At 48.8% G+C, this 24,091-nt stretch overlaps 1 protein-coding gene across 3 annotated transcripts in view; it reads right to left on the bottom strand.

Moving 5' to 3' along the window:
* LOC123933231 (ultra-long-chain fatty acid omega-hydroxylase) overlaps positions 1-24,091 on the bottom strand; it is a 52,898-nt gene that overhangs the window by 26,015 nt on the left and 2,792 nt on the right. The window contains exons 1-3 of one of the 3 annotated variants that reach the window (XM_045992303.1): positions 14,827-14,870; positions 8,715-8,819; positions 7,340-7,482 (exon numbers count right to left, since the gene is read on the bottom strand). The gene's annotated coding sequence lies outside the window, so the exon portion shown is untranslated. Of the gene's footprint in view, positions 1-7,339; positions 7,483-8,714; positions 8,820-13,303; positions 13,407-14,826; positions 14,871-24,091 lie in introns of those variants that run through there. The other 2 variants (XM_045992302.1, XM_045992301.1) reach the window with 2 other exon arrangements.

The following is a 24,091-nucleotide window of genomic DNA, read 5'->3' as shown; positions in this document are numbered from 1 at the left end:
GGGCTAGCTGGGCAGACACCCGAATGAAGAAGCTAAATGAAAGGGGCTTTCCTATTAAATGCACCTGTGTGCACACACACACAACTGTGTTCTACCTAATCCTGACTCCAGTGACTAGCTGTGTGGCCTGGGCCTCAGTTTCCCTATCTGAAACTGGAGGTGACTGTAAAAGATGATTCTGGGATCCACCCCAGTGTGACCTTCTCCTGTGTGTGGCCTGGTGTCAGGTGGTGTCGCCATTTTGGCAGACCCAAGACTTCTGGGTCCTCTCTAACCCCTGGGCAACCTGACTGCAGTCTGGCTGCCATCCCAGACACCACAGTCACCTTTCTGAAGGTCTGTCTTCACTCCACTGCTCTAACACCCTCCATGGCTCCCACTGCCCTCAGTCTGGCATCCAAAGCCCTTCAGGAGCCGACCCCTGCCCATCCTCCACCTCAGCCATAAAGATCTCACTTCTCAAGATGTTTTGGACCCCTTCACCCAATTTGTAAATGTTGGCGTTCCTTCAGACTGGTCCTGAGTCATTTCTTCCTCTCTCTCTCTCTTTATAGACCCTAGGAATCTCACCCCCTCCCATGGTTTTTGTGACCTTGCCTCTGAGATGCCACCCATGTCTCGACAATGCTCCTAATGGTCCAGCCACCTCCCGGATGTCCCCCAGGGGCGTATCCCAGGCCATCATATTCACCTCCCCTCCTTCCTCCCTCTCATCCCACATCCAGTCTGTTATCGGGTTCTGCCAGTCGTCTCTCCTAAATATCTTTCACACCCATTCACTTTTCTCCATCCCATTATCCCAACCCGCGTCAGGCCGCCGGTGCAGTAGCCTCCTCCCATTGGTCTCCCGAGTTCCCTCTTGCCCCACTACAGCAGTCCACTTTCCACACAGCAGCCAAAGGGATCTTCCTAAAATTCAGTCAGATCACAGCCTGTTCAAAATACTCCCATGGTTCCCCGTAACACTCTAAACACAATTCAGATTCCTTCTCCCGGACTACACACACGCCCCTTCTCACGGGCCTGTGTCCCTGGCCCCTGTAGGACCCCTCCAACTCTCTCCCACTGCCCTCCCCCTCGCTCACTCAACTCCAGTCACTCTGATCACTGGCCAAGTTCATTCCCCCTTCAGAGCCTTTGCACATGCTGTTACCTCCGCTTGGCATGCCTTTCCCCCAGCTCTGTGTATGAAGGCTTCTCCTCATCCTCCAGGCCCACCTCTGCTCAGACAGTCCCTTTTCACCACAATCAGCCACCTGCCTTATTGAACACCATCTGTGTGCATTGGCTCTCTGGGTCATTTCTTTCATCCTCCTAGTAGCTGCCAAAGGCAATGAGGGGTATTCTGAATGGAGTCACAGCAAGAACCTCTACCCCCACCCAGAAAAATCCCAGCTGATACCCTGACAAAGGAAATGTCTTCCCGAAAAATTGAAACGGGAGTGAGCTGCAACAAGAGAAAAGACCAGCTCTCAAAGAAAGGAGCCTGCTCCAGGTGGGTGGGCCAGGGAGGGGAGTTCTGGGCCCACCCCCTCTGCCAGACGTGGGCTACAGCTCTTCCCAGGACAGACTCTGCTCTAAGTAGAAAGACACACACTATAGATCGCCAACTGGTTGTCATCCTGACAGCCTCCACCTTCTCATCTGCAAAATGGTAACAACAGCAAGATGTCCATCTGATGCTCATGGGAAGAGCTCAATAAACTGGGGAAGTTAAGTCCTCTGCTTTCTGTACCTGTGTTCTTCTTGCCCCCCCTCCAAACAAGAGCACTCCTGCCAAGCCCCCCCACCGAAAAAGTGCTACAAAAAGTTTTGAGGTGGTACAGCCTCTTTGAGAAATAGGTTGGACGTTCCTCAAGAAGTTTAACATAGAATTGGCAGTTCCAAGGGGTGCCTGGGTGGCTCAGTCGGTTAAGTGTCTACCTTTGGCTCAGGTCATAAGGTCGGGGCCCAGGATCAAGCCCCACATCAGGGGGTCGGGTCCCTGCTCAGTGGGGAGTCTGCTTCCCCCTCTCCCTCTGCCACTTCTCCTGCTTCTACTCTCTCTCTCAAATAAATAAAACCTTAAAAAAAAAAAGACCTGGCAGTTCCTCTCCTAGGTATATAGTCAAAAGAATAGAAAACGTAGTCTGATAGTTATATATAAATATGCATAGCCACACTATTCAGAATAGCCAAAAGGTGGAAACAACCCAGAAGTTCTTCAACAAATGAATGGATGCGTATCTTATGGCATATTCACACAATGGAATATTACTCAGCCATGAAAAGGAATGAGGTCCTGATACAGATACAACAAAAATGAACCTCAAAAACATCACGCTGAGTGAAAGAAGCCACATATAAAAGGCTTAGAGTGTCTGACCCCATTTAATATGAAATTTTCAGGCAAATCCAGAAAGACAGCAAGCAGACTGGTGGTTGCCAGGGACTAGGGGAGAAGCAAGTGACTGCTAACAGGGACGGGATCTCACCTTTTGGCGAGATGAAAATGTTTTGGAGCTAGATAGAAGTGATGGTTGTACAACACTGTGAATGTGCTAAATGCCCCTGAATTTTTCATTTTTAAATAGTTATTTTATATGAGATAAAGATTGCTTCAATATTTAAAAATGAAAAAAAAAAAAAAGGCCCCATGAGAAATTTATCATGGTGGTTGTCTCTGGAAGGGGCTTGGAAAAACTGGAGGTGGGAGGGGAAGGGAAACTTAACATTCTCTGTCCATCTTTGGGACTTCTTTACTTTCTATAATATGAACACATAATGCTCATTCAAAAATGTTTTAATTAAATATAAAGAGAAAAAAATATATAAAGATGAATCAGTTGACTGTACAACCCAAAGAATGAGTTCTAATGTAAACAATGGACTTTAGTTAATCATACTGTGTTTACATTGGTTCATAAGTTGTAAGAAACATATCACCCTAAGGGTGTCTGGGTAACTCAGTTTGATAAGCATCCAACTCTCGATTTTGGTTCAGGTCACAATCTTGGAGTTATGGAATTGAGCCCCATGTCAGGCTTGTGCTCAGCGCTCAGCACAGAGTCTGCTTGAGGTTCTCTCTCTCCCTCTCCCTCTCCCTCTCCCCCGCTACTACTCTCTCTAAAATAAACAAATAAGCAGGGTGCCTGGGTGGCTTAGTTGGTTGGGCATCCGCCTTCAGCTCCAGTCATGATTCCAAGGTCCTAGGATCAGGTCCCGTGTTGGGCTCCCTGCTCAGTGGGGAGTCTGCTTCTCCCTCTGCCCCTTCCCCCTGCTTGTGCGCTTGCTCACGCTCGCGCGCTCTCTCTCTCTCTCATACTCTCTCTCTCTCAAATAAATAAATAATATATTTTTTAAAATTCTGTAAAAAGTAAATAAACAAAAAAGAAAATATTTTTTTTAAAGAAACATATCCTAATGGAAGATGTTAACAGTAGGGGAAATTGTGGGAAGTTGAAGGGTGTTTTGGGACTCTACTTTCTGCACAATTTTTCTGTAAACCTAAAACTGCTCTAAAATATAAAGCCTAGGGGCGCCTGGGTGGCTCAGTGGGTTAGGCTGCTGCCTTCGGCTCGGGTCATGATCTCAGGGTCCTGGGATCGAGTCCCGCATCGGGCTCTCTGCTCAGCAGCGAGCCTGCTTCCCTCTGTCTCTCTCTCTGCCTGCCTCTCTGTCTACTTGTGATTTCTCTCTGTCGAATAAATAAATAAAATCTTTAAAAAAAAATAAAATAAAATATAAAGCCTATTTAAAAGTTAATTAGTTGAGGGGCACCTGACTGGCTCAGTCAGTAGAATGTGTGACCCTTGATCTCAGAGTTGTGATTTTGAGCCCCACACTGGATGTAGAGACTACTTAAAAAGATTTTTCAATGGGGCGCCTGGGTGAGTCAGTCAGTTAAGTGCCTGCCTTTAGCTCAGGTCATGATCCCAGGGACCTGGGATTGAGCCCCACATCGGGCTCCTTGCTCAGCAGAGAACCTGCTTCCCCCTCCCCTCTGCCTGCCTGCCACTTCCCCTGCTTGTGCTCTGTCTCTCACTATCTCTCTGTGTGTGTCAAATAAATAAATAAAATCTTTAAAAATTGTTTTTTCAAAATTTTTTTAAAAAGTTAATTAGTTGAAATTAATGAAAAAATGAATGAAGATGCTTCAGTTGGGGAGAGGGTGTTCTGGGGCTCAGAGAGCTGTTTCTTTCTTGATATGGGTTCTGTGACATGTATGGGTTCAATTTGCAAAAACTCCTTACACTTCAACTTAAAAAATTAAAAATAAAATGTTGTTTTGGGACTGCATCTCTCTTAAAATGTGCATTTTTGATTCAGACAAGCCTGGATTCAAATCACAGCCCTGCTCCTCCCCAAGTAAGCAGACTTGAGTAGAGTCTAGTACCCTCCCCACAACCTCTGTTTGCCAGTCTGTGAAATGGGGTTAATAACAGCAAGCCCAATACTTCTTAAGGTTGTTTGCGACACTTCAGTGAGATGAGGTTTGGCAGGAGGCATGCAAATTTTCGCCATCATTCCTATTTCCATTATCACTCTTTTATTGGAGGGAGAGAAATTCAAAGCTGACACTCTCAGGATGCTCCAAGAGGCTGGCAAACCCGCTCCTCTGGTGCATCAGACACCAGGCAAGGACACCCGGTGGCCCCACCCTGGCAGAAGTGGCCCCACCTGTCCTCCTGGGGCTGGCATTATCTGAAAACTGAGGTGCCAGCGACTGGCTCAGTGGCCCACGCCCATGGAGCGCTGGTTTGTCAGGTTAGCCCGGCCTCCTGTCGGGGACTTGTCATACAAGGTGTGTGGGCTCCTGAGAAGGAATGCAGGACACAACTGCGCCCACCCCCTCCAGAAACCACATATCTGCCTCTCCTTGAACCACAGGTCCTGGAGCCCACTGGCAGCCTGGCAGCCAAGACCCCCAACACTGATTCCACTGCCCCATACTCTCGCCCTGCCTGCACTCACTCCAGAAACCTGTAGTTGAGACGACCTACCCCTATCCCTGCTCACAGCACCCCCTTTCTATGCCAAAGAGCTGCCTGACACCAGAGACTCCCAAACTGCCTAGAAGTCTGAGCTGAGAGGAGGCTTACTCCAAATTTCTGGGGTTCTGAGAAAGAACTTCAAGGGGCATTTCTGAGGGCAGAGCCAAGTTGGCCAATGGAGGTAGGAAGGAGAGTTTTACTACAGCTTTGGGCATATGTAGGATTTTCCCCGCCACTTCCTTGGCCCACAGGAGATCCTAACAGAAAACGAAGTTTAAAAAAAAACTACCAGTAATCTAGATCATTCCAGAACTGCAATTGTCTCAGCCCACCATCCCAACCAAGTGTGGCCACACTTGGACATGAGCCTCAGAAAGGATTCCGTAGGCTCTGCCTCTTAGCTGTGTGACCTCAGGAGAAGGTCTGCATCTCTCTGAGCCTCAATTTCCTCATATGTAAGACAGGAACTATATTACCCACTTCACGGGGCTTTGATGATAATGCCACGTTTTTAGAGTACTCAGCTCGGCACTTGGCACACAGCAAGCCCTTGATCAAATATGCCTCTTATTGCTGTCGAGGCTGCCACCATGTTCACTACTGTTGCCCAGCCATCTGGGATTTGGAGAATGGAGCCCAACACTTGCCAGGGAGGAGGAATGGGGTCCCATTCTCTGTCTGCGAATCATCCGAGCCCCTCTGTGGATACCAACCCAGGTCACCACTGGACACCAGCCCAGAGCTAATGTTACCTTTCAGAAACCCAAGCTGAGCTGTACAGACAGACTGGGGCCATCGGAAAGTGCACAGGACTTTGGGGTCAGACAGGACGGGTTTGTTCAAATCCCAGCTCTCCCACTGTGTCCCTGTCTCCTTCCCACCTCCAGCCTGAGACTTCCCAGCTGGCGGGCCTCAGCCACTAGGCATGGTCTGGGCTGGCTAGTCACCCCCTGGTGCAAGCAGGGAGGGTGAAGCTCTGGGACACCAAAGACCATAGATCTCTCCAGCATCCAGCAAAAACATAGCCAGTACAGGGCTTAACTACGGGGCTTAACACAACCCTCACTGCCAACTCTGGGGGCCCAGGAGGGCATCTCCTCTTCTCATAAAGGGGCTTTTGGAGGCTCTGTGCCTACCATGCGTGGGTAGAGGGGTCATGAAGGCAGCCAGAACACAAGCGTAAAGACCATGAGTGAGACGATGTCCAGTGACTCCAATCAACCCTAGCCTCAGCGGTCCTGATGGGGAGGGACTTCTTCTTGAGGTTCCTTCCCACCACGGATACCCAGAGAGGATACTCCCAGGACTCCGAGACGAACACTGAAATAATGCGCTCACACGCTGCGACCGTCGGAGACACGCCCACATCCCCCCTAGACTGGCGTCCAGAACCCGCAGCCGCCGCTGGGGTCCCGGGGGCTTCCTGGCGGCGGCCGGGCGCAGACAGACTTTCTCTGGCACACTGCGGGCACCCGCGCCAGGCGCCTCGGGTTACCGCGCAGAGCTGCGGCCGCGCTCCGGTTCCGGCCCCTCGCGCTCACTCACCTCGCGGGTCTCGGCCTCCCGCCCTCTGTCCCGATCCGCCCGCACCGCAACCTCGGCTCTGACCGCGCTGTTCCGCGGTCTGGCCCTTTAACCCCGCCCGGTCGAGTTGCGAGGCCCGCCCCCGGCCCGCCCCCGGCCTGGCCAGCCTCTGGGCGGGGACCAAGGCTGGGCCCCCAGAGATGGAGAGAACCAGAGACAGAGACGTGGAGGCATGGAGAACGTCAGAGAGGGAAAGGAACGGAGCCAGAGATAGAGAGACTGACAGGTGGAGCAATGGAGAGAAAGACACAGGCAGAGACAGCGGAAGAGACGTGTGGAGATCCAAAGACTTGGATACCCAGCAGCCTGACACCATCACATTCCCTGCCCTTCTGCTGGTGCCTGGCTCTAGTTATTGCCCAGATCCCCCTGTGGCCCGCTCCTTAACACCCCCCTTCTACACCAGTACCCCGCAAAGCCCCCACCTCAGGACCTGCTCCCAAGCTTGGAAAGGGGTCCCTAAGTCACGAGCAGCCCCGAGGCCCCACTGGGCTCCCAGGAATCCTCAGACTCCACTGGCCCTTGGGAGCCAGCCCTTCTGTTCCCTCTGGATCCAACCCACCCTCCCGGGGCTCCACCACCACCTGGGGCTGCTTCCTCCAGGATGACCTCCAGCCTCAACAAGGAGCACCAGACTCTGGTCCTGCTCCTCCCACCCCAACCACCCACTGTCAGCCAACTTGACCATCCCGCTAGGATGTTGTCCTTGGCCAGTTTATCTGCTCCAGATGGGTCCAGACAGGGTCAGCCCCACCCCTGGATGTGAAACAGAGATACCATACCTGATTCGGTGGGTGGATGGTTGGACAGGTGGCTGATCTGGGCAAATGGGCCGACAGATGGCAGGATTCACAGCTGGCCTTTGGCTCTCCACTGCCTCCCTGGGGCCAAACGATCTTGCACATACTAGATACCCTGGAAATAGCTGTCAAAAGGGAAAAAAAAAACAAAACCCACGGGAGACTAAAGAGATCAAAGGCTCCGGCCATAACTGCCCTCTCATCTGGAGAAACTAAGGCAAATGTTGTGGGCTGGAGGAGAGGCATGACTGGCTGCAGTCAGTCAAGGATCAGGTCAGACACTGAGAAGCCTGAACCCCTGAGAAACATCACCCTCCTCCCAGTGAGTTCCAAAGCCAAAGAAGCTGAAGGAAGGACAAGGAAATTCAGATTTTTTTTTTCCCCAGGATGATCATTCCAAAGCCTTTTGACTGGTCAAAAATAAATTACTGATTATAGACTACAGATGAGCCGTCCTTCACTTCGGGGGCCAACCAGTTGGGAAGTCTAATCTTGGGGCTGGTTAGCCTGGGGAATGGGGCCAAGTGGCGGAGCAGACCCTGAGCAGTGCTAGTGTCTCAAAGGACAGAGCCGGGGCCAGGACCACACACAAAACCACACAGCTAGTGGTTAGAACATGCACTCTGGAGACAGGGGGTTCAAATGACTCCCTCAGCTACTCTCTGTGTGTCCATCTCAGAGGATGGCTGTAATGTTTTAGCGGAACATTTGCCACCCATTGCAATTCTGTCCCCCAGGCAATGTCTAGAGACACTTAGGCCACCACACCTGGATGCTGGGGTACTGCTGGCATCTAGTGGGTAGAGCCAGGGATGCTGCGAAAATCCTACAATGCACACACTGAGAATGTGCCCCTCACAAAAGAGAATGACCTAGCCCCAATGTCCACAACAGTGAGGCTGAGAAACCCTGCTTCGAGGTATAGGGAGCACTTTTGTATTTGAGCACACAGTAAGTGCTAGGTACATACGGACTATTATTAACCACCATGGAGTTTCCAGCCTTCTGCCTCACCAGCAAATCCTGATGGCTAGCTCCATGCTCTGCATGCCCTAGTTCAGAGAAAGCAGTGGCTTCACAGCCCCGTCCATGCGCAAGTTTCAATCAGGCAAGTCCTGCTTTAGCTGACTCTGTCTCCCCCTGAGACCAGGGTCTCCTTGAGGGTGAGACCCCAGGCTCAGCTCATCAGGGCTAGGCAGCACTTGGTTTAGAATAAATCCCTGCAGTTGGAAGGACCTGCTGTGGAAAGACCCAAGCATGGTTCTAGGTGCTGGGAACATGACAGAGAATAAAAACAGACCCAATCCTTGCCCTTGTGGAATGGAGGCTTAAGCAGGGAAAAGAGAAAGAAACATACCCAGCAGGAAGTTTCCCTTCCCCAGTGAAGGGATGTAACAGGGTTTTGCAACGGGGTAGAGGGGAAGCTGCTATCTGAGTTGGGTGTCAGGTGGCCAGCTGAAACCTGAAACACAAGAATAAATGTTGAGTCACCTTGTACACCTTAAATTTTTGTCAGTTACACCTTAATGAAGCTGGGGGAAGAAAAGATAGGATGAATGAATGAAGAAATGTATTTTCACAAGTCTGAACCACACAGAAGATGCTCTGGCTGGTCCCCAAAGACCGACACAAGTGTCCGAAGTCTGATGTAAATTACGTTGGCCTGGTAATTTTAGATGGCACATGGAGGAACATTTTCGATCCATTTTCTATTTTATGTATTTATGTTAAATGAGAGATTTGCTTTGATTCATAGAAGAAAAAAAATAGACTCATCCTAGATATCAAATCTATAGCCTTGTGGATATAATAATAGTTATATAAATTTTACTTTAAAATAAATGAGTTTGGGGTGCCTGGATGGCTCAGTTGTTAAGCATCTGCCTTCAGCTCAGGTCATGATACCAGCATCCTGGGATCGAGCCCTGCATCAGGATCCCTGCTCAGGGGGAAGCCTGCTTCTCCCTCTCCCTATGCCCTGCTTGTGTTTCTCCTCTCTCTCTCTCTCTCTCTCTCTGCCAAATAAATAAATATCTTTTTAAAAATAAAATAAAATAAGGCTTGGGTTGTATGGGTGGCTCAGTTGATTAAGCATCTGCCTTTGGCCCAGGTCATGATCCTGGGGTCCTGGGACTGAGCCCAGAATTAAGGGGGGTGGGTGTTTTCTCAGCGGGGAGTCTGCTTCTCCCTCTTCCTCTGCCCCTCCCACCCCCTTGTGCCTGTGCTCTCACTCAAATAAATAAATAAAATCTTTTTAAAAAATAAAATAAGGCTTCAGAGGAAGACCACTGGAAGAAAACTATTAAGTAATAAAAGGTAATATATAGATAGAGCAAAACCGGCGGCAGAAGATTGGGAATGACTAAAATTTCAGCATCAGAAATCTGTCTGGATTCAGACAAAGATGAAGGACAAAGCCAAAGAGTCCCAAATTCAAGTTTGGGAACTCTCAGGCGCCAATCTCTTCCGAATTCCAGAAAACAAGACACCGCGGGGCTCGAAACTTTGAGGGAATTTTAAAGCCAGCGTAAGACGCCCACTTGTCCTGGCAGGTGGTAAACTTGGCTCATGTCTTGATCCCTTTTCCGTCTCAGGCATATTCCCTCACTGGGTGCTGGGCCCTCTCTGAGGGTGAGAGGAGGTGGCATTTCCAAGGGAAGAAGAGGCAATACAAATAATTGAAGCTGTGCTGTTTGGAGGAGGCAGACAGGAAGGCTACGAGAAGGATGTGACATCTGAGCTGGGACTGGAGGGGGAGGTTGGATTTCAACAGATGCAGGAGAAGGGGTGGGGCTTGGGCTCAGAGAAACCCAAGGGTGTGGTTGGGCAGGTGGCTCTCTCTAGCCCTGGGGTGTGAGGGACGAGGAGGGGTGCAGGAGAGGACGTGAAAGGCCTTGAAAATCAGCCCAAGTGGCTGAGGGTTGATCTGGCAGGCAATGGGGAGCCCTGGATGGTGCGTGAGCAGGAGAGGAGCCCCCTTTAATTGGTGTTTTAAAACACAGTGGAGCTTATTGATTTTGTCAGGGATGTGGGTTTTTTTTTTTAAGATTTATTTATTTATTTCAGAGAGGGCGAGAGAGTGCATGAGTAGGGGGGAGGGGCAGAGGGAGAAGAGAAGTAGACTCCCTGCTGGCTGCAGAGTTCGACACCGGGCTGGATCCCCGGACCCACAGGTGAGCCAAAATCAAGAGTTGGATGTCCAATGGACTGAGCCACCCAGGCACCCCAGGGATGTGGATTTTTTAGGGACGTGAAGGACATTTGCTTTGGTGCCTGGCTGGATGTGGGGTTTCGGGTGGCAGAGGAGGAGAAGAGAGGAGTGAGCAACAGCTCAGTGTCTCTGCCCTCAGGGAGATAGGGACAAGGAAGGAGGAGCAAGTTGAAGGGCCCAGTAGGCTTCCTGGCTGTTGGCTCCGGCAGGTCACGTGGTTACTGTAAGCCCCCATATTTGTACAGATAAAACGGAGGCAATGATCGTAAGATGAAGTGGGGTTTGCGGGGTGCTCAGTCCCAGGCCTGGCACAGACCATGGGCTGAACAGACGTCCACACTTGGGGCGTGTGGTTGGATTTGGGCGATCCAAGCAGTTCTCAACTGGGGCAGATTATCCCCCTAGGGCACATTTGGCAATGCCCAGAGATACTTCTGGCTGTCACACTATAGAGGGGGAGGACCGACTGGCATCCAATCAGCAGAGGCCAGGGGTGCAGCTGGACATCCTACAATGCACAGCCCAGCCTCCACCACGGAGAATGATCCTGCCCCAGGCATCAGCAGTGCTGAAGCCGAGACACCCTGTCTGCCAAGGAGAGGCACTGGGGAGGCAGCTGGGCCCATCAGGAGAAGTGCATCTCTGCGTCACCTGTCCTGGGAGAACATGGATGCCCAGGGAGTGGGTCGGTGAGGTCACCTGGGAGAAGGTGGACAGAGAATGCGTTGACAGAAGCATGGATCACAGCTGTGTTTAGAGAGAGGGCAGGCAGAGGCATGAAGCTGGAGGGAGAGATGAGCCACATCTGGGAGGTTGAGGAAGAGTGGCCTGTGCCCAGAGAGCAAGGGGCCCCGGGCCTGGGAAGGGACAGGGCTCCATGGTTCCCAGGCACCAGAGTCCTCAGCCTGGTAGCAACCAACAAACTATAATCGAAGTGGGAGGATGAGACATAGACGTGGTGGCCAGGTTAGGGAGATGGTCCCAGAAAAACGTGTGCAAGTGGACAGAGGAGCATGGCAGGAGTGAGGGGAAGAGTTTTTCCTGGGCCTCCAGAAGCTCACAGCAGACTTTTTGGGGGCAGAGACAAAAAAAAAGAGCAGTTTCCTCCAACACTGTTGGTGAAGATGTAAAATGGTGCAGCCGCGATGAAAAACAGTTTAGCAGTTCCTCAAAAAGCTAAACATAGAATTACTATATGAGCCAGCGATTCCACTCCTAAGTATATAACCAAAAGAAGTGAAAACAGGGACTCAGTGTCCCTGCATGTGCATATGTCCACACAGATTCAGAGCAGCACGATTCACAGTCGCCAAAAGGTGGAAACAACCCAAGGATCCACCAACGGAGAAATAAACAAATGTGGTCCATCCATATGGTGGAATATTACTCAGTCATAAAAAAGAATGAGGCCCTGACACATGCTACCCCATGGGTGAGCCTCAAGAGCATCATGCTGAGTGAAGGAAGCCAGATACAAAAGGTCACACATTGTATAGCTGCATTTCTGTGAAATGACCAGAAGAGATAAATCCATAGGGACAGAGCACAGCAGGGATGGCCAGTGACAGGGGGACAGGGGCAGTGAAGAGTAAAGCCCATGTCCAAGGAGAATGAGTGCAGGAGCTCTTCTTGGGATGATGGAAAAATTTTAGAACCAGACAGCAGTGATATGGTTGCACAATATTTGTGAATTTACTAATGCCACCAAATTATACACTTCAAGAGGGTTAACTTTATATTATGTGAACTTCACCTCAGTAAAAAAGAGAGAGCCAGCAAGAAACAGAACACTAATTCAAAAAGAGTTTAATAAAAACACTATTTCAAAAAGATAGTACAGCCAGGAGCCATTACCACCCCAGAGCCCTGGGACCTGGGGCTACCGGGCAAAAGCAGTTGCTAGAACCTGGACTTGATAGGGCTATGTGCAGAGAGAGGACTGCCTGGCAAGAGCTGTTGGCTGAGGGGCACAGGCAGCCTGCATGGACCACACAGGAGAGGAGATGAGATACTAATACCCTGACCTCAGTCTCCTCCCTCCCTCCAGTGCCTGCTGTGGCTCCCTATTGGTTGAACCCAACTGGAAGCCATAAGGCAAAGGTTGAGTGGTTCAATCAAGCCGGCCTCCCAGGACACAAAATAGGGGGCAGAAGGGTGGAGACAAGGCAGGAGGTAATTCAAGGTTTAGAGCAAAGACCAGAGCAGTTCAGGGATGTGGGGTGAATGGAGCAGCAAACACCTCCTTCCAACTCATCACTCACCACACTCCTTTTTTTTTTTTTTAATTTTATTTATTTATTTGACAGAGAGAGAGAGATCACAAGTAGGCAGAGAGGCAGGTAGAGAGACAGGAGGAAGTAGGCTCCCTGCTGAGTAGAGAGCCCAATGCGGGGCTCGATCCCAGGGCCCTGAGATCATGACCTGAGCCGAAGGCAGAGGCTTAACCCACTGAGCCACCCAGGCGCCCCCACTCACCACACTCTTGCTCACTGCCACTTGGAACCAACTTGCCAAACCCTTCAAGGCCATCTCTCCCACCTCAAAGCCTTTGCACATGCTGTTCCCTCTACCTGGAATTCTCTTCCCTCTCCCCTGCTCCACTAACTCCTACTTCTCCTTCAGGTATCAGCTCAAAGGCCATGTTCTCTGAGGGCTTCCCTAACTTCTGAGCTCAGTTCAAGCTCATGCTCCATGCAGCCACAGCCCCCATGCATCCTCGGTCACAGCAAACTCACTCTTGGAACGGTGCGTTTAGCTGGGAGCTCTGTGCATGTAGACAGCCTCTTGCTCACTCCCTGCCTCTTCCCGCAGCCCCAGCGAGCACAGAGCACATGTTCATTCAGCAAACACCAAGCTCCCAGGGAGTACCAGGTGTTGTTCTGCAGTGGAGATGCAATAAAGCATAACTAGAAACACATAAGCAAAAAGCTTATTTTGTGAGATGCGCGCCGTGGTGGCAAGGGGATGAGGAAGACCTCTGAGGTGCTCTTTGAGCAGAGACCAGAGGCTGGACCGTGCCTGAAGAAACAGCCAAGAGCCCAGTGAGGCCGGAGCCGAATGAGCGATGGAAAGAGTAGGAGGACACAGGGACTGGAAGGTGACCGGACGGATTGTGCCCCTAGGAGGCACTTCGGGTTTTCCTGTGGGGAAAGCGCGCCGCGGACGGTTCCCAGCTGGGGAGGACGCAGACTGCGCAAGGGCCTGACTGGGATTTTCCCGGTTCCCTCCGGCTCTGACGCACCGACGAAAGGGGGCGCCAGAGCGGCGGGAGGAGCCGGAGGAGGAGCCGCCTGGAGGGACGGCGCTGTGAAAGGTGGTAGGATTGGGGGTTTGTTTAGAGGTGACGGGACTTGCCGACAGACGGAATGTGGGTGTGAGAGGAGCAAAGGCAGGGTTTTGGGTTTGGGGCCCAAGGGTTTGGGCCTGGGCCACATCTAGGCTGGCGTTTTCGATGGAGAAATGGAGACTAACTTGGGGAGAAGAAAGGGGGGGATGGAAAGAAAGACGGCAAATGGGAAGAGAGTGAAAAGGGAAGATGGTCGCAATAAGGAGCCAAGCGGGTGCAGGACACCCCTCGGGGCGGGCGGCGGGAGGAGAGGCCCTGGTCTTCAGAAGCTAGAGAGATGGACAGCACGCTCCCAGAATTGAGGATTGCTGCTGGGAGAGCAGGGAGCACCGAGGGGGCAAAGACAATGCTGGGGGAGGGGGGGGTCGTGAAGGGGAATGGGAACACGAAAACTTCTCACCAGGTATGGCTAGGAAGGTGTCCTTCCTGGACTCTGCCTGGAGCGACCCAGCCCCCTCCCTTCCTCCACACGCACCTGTCTCCACTTCCCCACAGTCGGTGGGGGATTAACCTCCACTTCCCTCTACCAGGGCCCAGGGACACGGGATTTGCGGGATTTGCGGACTGGAAACTAAAAGGTACTGCTGGCATCAATGATACCTCGGTCCGCCTCCCCTCAGCCAATCAGATTCCACCCTCCTACGCCTCAATCAATGAAATGTTCTCTAGCCTCAGCCAATCAGACTCTGCCTTCCCTTCTTTCAGTCAATCAGACGCTCCTCTCCGGCCTCACAGACAACTAAATTCCACGTTGGTGCTCCCTGGCCCACTGAACTACTCCTCCCTCCACTAATCAGGCTCGGCCCTCCCCACATACCTCACCCTATCAGAAACAACTCTTTTGTCCGTCGGCCAATAAGAAAGCCCGTTAGAAGAAGCCTGGGGATGTCTAGACCAGAATCCACCACTTGCCTGCTGTATGGTCTGGAGTACGGCTCTTAGCAGCTCTATGCCTCTTTCTTCTCAATCGTAAAATGAGGGTGCTCATCTTCCTTCTGGGATGGGTCCGAGGCTGCCACCTGAAAGCGATCTCTTCCTAAAAATATGTTGTGTTAATGTTTGTTATTATTTCTCCTCCCTCCCTCAAATCCCCCAAAGCTGTTTCCTCCGCTGGAACGCCCTTCCCTGCCAGACCATCCCATTTATCCTTCAAAACCCAATCCCTCTTCCAGGTGCTTGTCTATGCCCCCTTCCCAAGCTGTACCCCAGCTGCCCCTTTGGCTCCTCTAGCTAACCTAGTCATGACCATGTAGGGCAGAGAGTCTAGCTGAAATTTTCCCCTCCCCCCACCCCCACCCCCGCCTCCCCGCTGTTGGAAACCTCAGAACCCAGAGCTTGGAAATTTGAGGGCCCCAAAATCTCCCACCGCGAGGGTGGGCACAAAATACTGGTGTCATTTGAACACCTGCTGACCAACCGAGTCAATAATCAAATCAGTTTCAATATGGATCAGCTGGAGGGGAAGTCCAGCACTGGACTTGGTGGAATCATTAAAACCCTTAAAATCATGGGCAAAATCGTGTGTTTATCTTTTCAGGAGAGACTTGGAGCCAGAGCTTTCACTAGATTGGGGGGGGGGGGGGAGTTAAGAACTTTCTTTGAAAATTGGAGTCCCAGGGTGCCTGGGTGGCTCAGTTGGTTGAGCAACTGCCTTCCGCTCAGGTCATGATCTTGGAGTCGTGGGATCAAGTCCCACAGCGGGCTCCCAGCTCTACAGCGAGTCTGCTTCTCCCTCTGACATTCTCCCTTCTTATGCTCTTTCTCTCTCTCTCTCTCAAATAAATAAATCATAAAATAAAATAAAATTGGAATCCCAGAAACAGGCAGTAGCTTGCCCAAAGTCACACAGCCTGGTAGGAACAGAGTCAGGAATTTAGCCCTTGGGGCCCATCTGAGGAGCCTCCCGGGACTTGGAGGCTGAGTTTAAAAAGGTATTTAACCTCATGATCCAGTTTAGGAGGAAGAAAATTCATGTTTATGAGAAGAAGCCCAATGGTCAGTCAGTTGACAGATATTTTGTGAACACCTGAATGCTATGTGCCAGGCACTGGTCTCAGCCCTGGGGATGCAGGCCTGAGCAAGACAGGTCCCTGCTCCCATGGACTTTCCCTCCAAGTGGGGGAGGCAGCAATAAATAAATACATACATACATAAGATAAATAAACAAATGAATAAGATACTGTCAGGTAAGAGTCTTGGTAAATAGAATGAGCTCACAAGGAGGGACTGGGAACCTAGTTTACACAGGGTGGTCAGGGCTAGGCTTCGAGGAGGAATTAATGTTTGAGTGATCCCTGAATGATAGGAAGACATGAACTGGAACATTCCAAGCAAAGTGAACAGCAAGTACAAAGGCCTTAGGGTGGAATGAGGGTAGCATCATCAAGAAGCAGGAGGCCAGTGGGCTCGACTAAGGAACCCATGAGGAGGGGAGACTAGAAGGGCTGGTAGAAGCCAGAGCCTGAAAATTCTAGTGTATACACCGCAGAAAGGAGAGGGAAGGGAGAAGGGTGCCCCACAACAGAGGGTCCAGTAGGAGACGATGCCTGGAAGCAAGGAAGTGCCAGGCCTGTGCCTGTTTGGGGCACCGGAAGTCACCCTGCCTCCTGCTGTGCTGATATAAACTATAGACCAGAAAGGAGGAGTGAGTGGGTTGGGGCAAAGGTGACCTCCACCAGGGAACCAGTTGTGGTTCATGACCACAGGTTACCCCAGGCTGATTCAGCAAGATTCTGTGTTATCAAAGGTCAGCTCCCCAAATAGCAAAGCAACCTAGCAGCAAATTATCCCCTACCCCAGAGGACCTCCCTTAGAAATTTCTCCTCGTTAGCTTCCAGAAAGATTAAGCTTCAGAAAATTTCTCAAAAATGCTTGTAGGGTGGAGCCAGTCACCAACCACTGTGTGACTTTGGGCAAGTTACTTCACACCCCCAAGCCTCAGTCGACCACGTTCTTGTTTGTTCGAGCCTTCTTAAATCAAAGGCATGATATAGGTCCTTCTTCTGCCTGCAGTATCATGTTGAGTCTCCACAGTAAAGGAAGGACTTGGATTAGGATCATTTATAGGTAGAGAGGTTGAGGCTCAGAGGAGGGAAGCAACTTGCCCAAGTTGGGAGGTAAACCCAGATCTGTCAGAGTCCAGAGATGCAAAGACTATGAAGGTCCCAATCCTAAGCCCTCCCCTAGTGAGTGTCCAGCACCCAGTGGTCATTAAGCAGACAGGGAATGATCTGATGGCCATTAGCCTCAGGATGGTGTGGGGCCACCTATCCCAGCCTCAGTTTCCTTGGCTGCCAAATGGGGACTTAGAATTCTTCACTTTGAATTCTCTCTTCACTGGCTTTGTGAGGCAACAGAATAGAAAGTGTTTGGTGGTCCCTCAAAAAGTTAAACATAGGGGCGCCTGGGTGGCTCAGTGGGTTAAGCCTCTGCCTTCAGCTCAGGTCATGATCCCAGGGTAGAGCCCCACATCAGGCTCTCTGCTCAGCAGGGGGCCTGCTTCCTCTTCTCTCTCTGCCTGCTGCTCTGCCTGCTTGTGATCTCTCTCTTTGTCAAATAAATAAATAAATAAATAAATCTTTTAAAAAATTAAGTTAAACATCGAGGTACCATATACCCCAGCAATCCCACTCCTAGGTAGAGACCCCAAAGAATTGGAAACAGTATTCAAACAAGTACAAGTACCCACATATTCACAGCAGCACTCTTCACAAGAACCAAAAGTGGAAACACCCCAAATGTCAATGGAATTATGAACGGGGAAGCAAAATGTCCTATGTACACACAAAGGCATGTCATTCAGCTGTAAAAAGGATCAGAGCCCTGACACACACCACAAAGATGAACCTCAGAAACATTACACTGAATGAAAGAAGCCAGTCACCAAAATCATGTAATGTGTGATCCCTTTTATACGGAATGTCCAGAATAGGTCATTCTTAGAGACAAAAAGCAGAGCGGTGGTTGGCAGGGGCTGAGGGGAGGGGAAATGGGAAGTGATTACGTAATCTGTACAGAGTTTCCGTCGGGGGTGATGAAAATGTTCTGGAACCAGATAGAGGTGATGGTTACACAACACTGTAAGTGTACTAAATGCCCCAGAACTGTTCTCTTTAAAATGATTGATTTTACATTACATGAATTTCGCCACAATAATAAATACATGGCAAATAAATAAATAATGGGAAGTGAGTTGATACAATTTATATCACTGATTCCTTTGCTAAGGCCATGAGATAAGCATATTATTATTGCTGTTTTAGAGTTAGAGAAATCAAGGCACAGAGAGGGGAGGTGCTCTACCAAGGGAGTAGGGAAGACTGAATGGGATGTGGGGTCTCCCTGACCTCAAGCAGGTCCCACTCCTTTGCCTGGGAGCCATGCAGGTGACAGACACCCACACTGAGTTTACCATCCTTGAGTACAGGTGACTCAGCCAGAGGGCAGACAACAGAACCCAGGATATTGGCCAGCTTGACCTGGTTCTTTTTTCCTAAGGAGGAGACAGCAAGGGAGGCCCAGGGCCAAGGGGCTGTCCTTTGTTCAGAGAAAAAACCTGTTATTATCACCTCTCTATGCCCAGTCACATGCCAAATGCCCTAAGAAGACTCAACCCTGCAGCCAGCCCTCTAGAAGCTCCCAGTATGGAGAGTACATTGTTAGACACAGACACTCCCAGCAGCTCAGTATCAGGGCTCAGCCAAAGAAAGGAGCCCGGAGCTGGAAAAGCCAAGAGGAGAGAGCCAGAGGAGAAGGGAAGTCCTCCTGGAAACCGGGATATTGGAGATAGGTCTTGAAGAATGTATAGGAGTCCACCAGATCAAATGAAAAAGTTTTACTAGTGGGAAAGCAAAGAGATATAAGTCCTGGGGAGGAGAAATTGGTAATATCTGGTAAAATTGTATGCTCATTTATCCACTTAGGGGAATATATCCCAAAGGTCCCTTCCAAAACTAAGAAAAAGATAAATGAACATGGCTTTTCATAACAGCACTATTGAAAATATCAAAATATCAGGGTGCCTGGGTGGCTCAGTGGATTAAGCCTCTGCCTTCGGCTCAGGTCATGATCCCAGGGTCCTGGGATCGAGCCCTGCATCAGGCTCTCTGCTCAGCAGGGAGCCTGCTTCCCTTCCTCTCTCTCTGCCTGCTTCTCTGCCTACTTGTGATCTCTATCTGTCAAATGAATAAATAAAAAAAATCCTAAAAAAATATCAAAATATCAAAAATATCAAAATGCTGGAGCCCCTGGGTGGCTCAGGTGGTTAAGCACCTGCCTTTGGCTCAGATCAGGATCTCAGGGTCCTGGGATCGAGGCCAACATCGGGCTCCCTGCTTCTCCCCCTCCTCCTGATCATGCTCTCTCTCTCGCTCACTCTATCTTTCAAATAAATACAGGGGCACCTGGGTGGCTCAGTGGGTTAAAGCCTCTGTCTTTGGCTCAGGTCATGGTCCCGGGGTCCTGGGATCGAGCCCCGCATCAGGCTCTCTGCTTGGCAGGGAACCTGCTTCCTCCTCTCTCTCTCTCTCTATGCCTGCCTCTCTCCATACTTGTGATCTCTGTCAAATAAATAAATAAAATCTTTTAAAAAAAATACATACATACATACATACATACATACATAAAATCTTTTTAAAAAATATACCAGAAGACTGGAAATAGCCCATAAGCCCATCAATAGGGTATGGTTGAATAAACCAAGACACAGCCATATGTTGGGGTCCTATGCAGCTGTAAAAAGGAATGAGGATTATCTCTCTATTCTGGCATGGAAAGATCTCCAGGAAACAGTGTTAAGTGGAAAGAAATATATATTACATATACTAGTGATAGTTATATAGATACATATAGTGCTTTTAAAATGGAACAATAGGGGTGTCTGGGTGGCTCAGTGGGTTAAAGCCTCTGCCTGAGCCTCAGCTCAGGTCATGATCTCAGGTACTTGGGATCAAGCCCCACTTCGGGCTCTCTGCTCAGCAGGGAGCCTGCTTCCCTTCCTCTCTCTCTGCCTGCCTCTCTGCCTACTTGTAATCTCTGTCTGTCAAATAAATAAATAAATAAAATCTTTTTTTATATAAATAAAATCTTTTAAAAAATAATAAATAAAATGGAACAATAGACCATGAAAAAATTATAAATGATTACCGAGGAGGAGGGAAAGAACATGATGAAAGGTAAATGAGTAGAAGCTAGATGTTTCTCTATATATCTTGTTTTGCAGATTTGACTTTAGAACCATGCAAATATCACATATAATTCTAAGGCAATATTAGACTTAAAAAATAATCCCTTCACTTCACACCCATTAGGATGGCTATTATAAAAAAAGAAAATAACAAATGTTGGCAAGAGTGTAGAGAAATTGGAATTCTTGTGAACCACTGGTGGGAACGTAAAATGGGGCAGCCGCTGTGCAAAATAGTTTGGCAGGTTCTTAAAAAAATTAAACATACAATTACCACATCATCCAGCAATTCCACTTCTGGGTATATACCCAAAAGACATGAAAGTGGGAACTCAACTCAAACAGATATTAGTACACTCAGGTTCACAGCAGCACTACTCACAATAGCGCAAAGTGGAAACAACCCAGATGTCCATCAACGAATGAATGGATAAACAAAATATGGTCTATCTGTGCAATGGAATATTGTTCAGCTTGGACAAGGAAAAAACAGGGGCACCTGTGGGGTTCAGGATTAAGCATCCAAATCACAATTTTGGCTCAGATCATGATCTTATGGTCGTGAGATCGAGTCCCCAGTCGGGCTCGACGTTAGGCATGGAACATGCTTGGGATTTTCTCTCCTCCTTCTTTCTCTGCCTCTCACTCTGCCCCTCCACCACCCCCCACTCACTCACACCCACACCCTCTCTAACTTTCTCAAAGAAATTAATAAATCAATAAATACTTTAAAAATTAAAAAGAAAAAATGGTAGGGGATTTCCTACTTCTGTCCAGTGAAAAGTCCTAGAAACAACTAACCCAGTAGCCATGAGCACCTTTACCACTCTGATTCCTATCTCTAAGTACCACTTTCCAATCAAAGGAAGAAGGGCTCCCTGGGGAAATGGTTGATTCTCAGGTTTGTGGCAGGAAATGTACAAGATATTCCTGAATTCTCTTGTTACATCATAAAAAAAGAAAGAGTCATGTCAAAAGAACTCAGGAGTCAAAGTGAAGAGGCTCCCACTGGCCAAAGGAGGGATGATAATTTGATTATCATTAATGATAAAAACAAAACTTCAATGTATTCACACATTTCAGTAGTTTAAGTCTGTGATTTTGTAAAGATATGGGGGGAGAGGGAAATCTCATTTGGAGGATGTTAAGGAGCCCAGCAATGACTTTGAAAATGAGGGAAGGAAAGATATCAAGCATTTATCTTGTCTTTCCATGTGAATTGTACCACTGGGTAACCAAATGGTAGATGAGAAGATGTTTCTCTCTCCAGATGAATTCCAGATAATAAATGAAGAGAGAATAAATCATCCCATTATCACTCTGTTGTAGCCGCTAATGGGTTAACAGGTCTAGGCGATGATCACCAATGGCAGAGAACGTCACAGAAGAGAGACAGGGGTGGCAGTTATGGAAGAAATAAGATGGCTCGTGAGTTGACACGTGTCAGTTGGATGATGGGTACATATGGGGATTCATTATATAATTCTCTCTACTTTTGTATATGTTTGAAATTTTCTGTTCAGAAAATAATGGTTAAAGCCCTTTGCACTGTGTCATTCTCTCGAAGCAGGGTGACAACAGCTAGGAGCCGTCATTTCTCAGTAAATATTCCCCAGGGTGTACCAACATCTGGCCCCATTTACCCCACACACATTCTTGGCCTCTAGCATAGCACCAAAGGCTGAACTCATGATTTCACTGTAATATGTCCTGTCCTCAGTTACAAAACTCCCTCCTCTCCAGTTTCAGTGCCAGGTGTTGAGAGATTAAATCTCACCTCTATTCTAAGACGTGACTGAACTCAACTTCTGCCCTCCAGGGACAGCAGAATCTCCCCGGCTGGAGGCTGTGGGGTCGTTGGCGCACACCAGCAACTTTGCTTTCCCTTTGGCAAATTGGGTTTGACCAATTCTGGGGCTGGCCTGCCTGGCTTCAGTGATCTGGCTGTGATTCCAGGCTGGCTGAAAGCCCAGCTGGCTGCTGTGGGGGGCAAGGCCAGCACGGAAGCCTTGGTTTGGACAAGTGCCCCAGATGCAGAAATAATTCATGCCTGTGAGTCCAGACTCATAGAGGAAGAAGGACTCAGGCCATCATAGATTATCCTGTGCCCTGGACCTCTGCTGGGGAGGCTGGGCCAGTGGAGGGAGAGCGGGCAGAAACAACTCTACTCATCGCATGCTTTCCACATGCAAGGACGGTCCTCAGCATGTAGGACCACCTCATTTAGCTCCCAAAATAACCCTAGGAGATTGGTACTATTCTCCCACTTTAGAGATAGACAGAATGAGAGTTAGAGGTTAAACCACTTGCTCCAGCTAGTAAACAGCCGAGTGGGAATTTGAACTTGGGTTAACTGGCTCAGGAGGGATCAGCAAACTTTATTAAAAGTCCACATATTGGGCGCCTGGGTGGCTCAGTGGGTTAAGCCGCTGCCTTCGGCTCAGGTCACGATCTCAGGGTCCTGGGATCGAGTCCCGCATCGAGCTCTCTGCTCAGCAGCGAGCCTGCTTCCCTCTCTCTCTCTCTGCCTGCCTCTCTGTCTACTTGTGATATCTCTCTGTCAAATAAATAAAATCTTTAAAAAAAAAAAAAGTCCACCAATTGGAACACCTGGGTGGCTCAGTGGGTTAAAGCCTCTGCCTTCGGTTGGGTCCTGATCCCAGGGTCCTGGAATCGAGCCCCGCATCGGGCTCTCTGCTCAGTCGGGGGGAGCCTGCTTCCCTTCCTCTCTCTCTGCCTGCCTCTCTGCCTGCTTGTGATCTCTGTCTGTCAAATAAATAAATAAAATCTTTTTTAAAAAATTTTTTTAAATTAAAAAATAAAAAGTCTACATATATCTGATGGAAATGAAATCATTACTGCAAAGAGCTATCTGCACCCTCATATTCACTGCAGCATGGTTCACAATTGCCAAGACATGGAAATGATCGGAGAGTCCTTCAGTGAACGCACAGATTTCTTAAGAGGTCGCAGATACATATACAATGGGGTATTATTCAGTCATAAGGAAAAAGAAGGAAATCCTGCAACTCTATGGCAGTGAAGAGGTTATCCTAAGGAAATAAGCCAGACAAGGCAAGTACTGTGTGATCTCACTTATGTGTAGAACCAAAAAAAAACAAATAAAGTGATCTTATAGAAGAAGAAGTAGAATAGTAGCTGCCGGGCGTTGAGGATGGGGAAATGGGCAGATGCTGGTCAAAGGGGATGAACTTCAAGATATACGATAAATAATGTCTGAGGATCTAACGTACTGCACGGCAGTTAACAGTACTGTGCTCTACACTTGAAAGTTGATACGAGTAGATTTTAAAAGTTCTCACCACAAAAACAAACAAACAAACAAACAAAAAAGATAACTATGTGAGGTGATTAACTAACCTTATTGTGGTAAACATTTTGCAATATACATGTATCAAATCATGGTGTTTCACACCTTTAACTTTACGCAGTGTTACATGTCAATTATATCTCCATAAAAGCTGGGGGAGGGGGAAGCCGTGTAGGAAATATTTCGGTTTTGCAGGCCAGATGGTCTCTGCCACTAAAATTCAACTCTGCCATTACAGCATGAGGACAGTCATAGACAATACGTAAATGAATGGGGAGGACGTGTTCCTGTCATTTGTTTACATAAATTTGTTTATTTATATAAACAAATTGTGGCATATCCATACAATGGAATATTATTCGGCCATAAAAAGAGAATGACTCAGGGATGCCTGGGTGGCTCAGTTGGTTAAGTGTCTGCCCTTGGCTCAGGTCATGATCTCAGGTCCTGGGATCGAGTCCAACATCGCTTCTCTCTTTGCCTGCTGCTTCTCCTGCTTGTGTTCTCTCTTTATCTCTCTGGCAAATAAATAAATAAAATCTTTTTTTAAAAAAAGAATGATTCATGATAAGAAGCGTTGATTCACACCACGACCCAGATGAACCTCAGAAACATTATCTTGAGTGAAAAAAACAGCCAGACACCAAAACTCACATAGTATC

The sequence above is a fragment of the Meles meles genome, chromosome 20, assembly GCF_922984935.1.
Source record: "Meles meles chromosome 20, mMelMel3.1 paternal haplotype, whole genome shotgun sequence".
NCBI lineage: Eukaryota > Metazoa > Chordata > Mammalia > Carnivora > Mustelidae > Meles > Meles meles.
The sequence above is the reverse complement of the archived record's forward strand: the minus strand, read 5'-3'. Positions and strand labels throughout refer to the sequence as shown.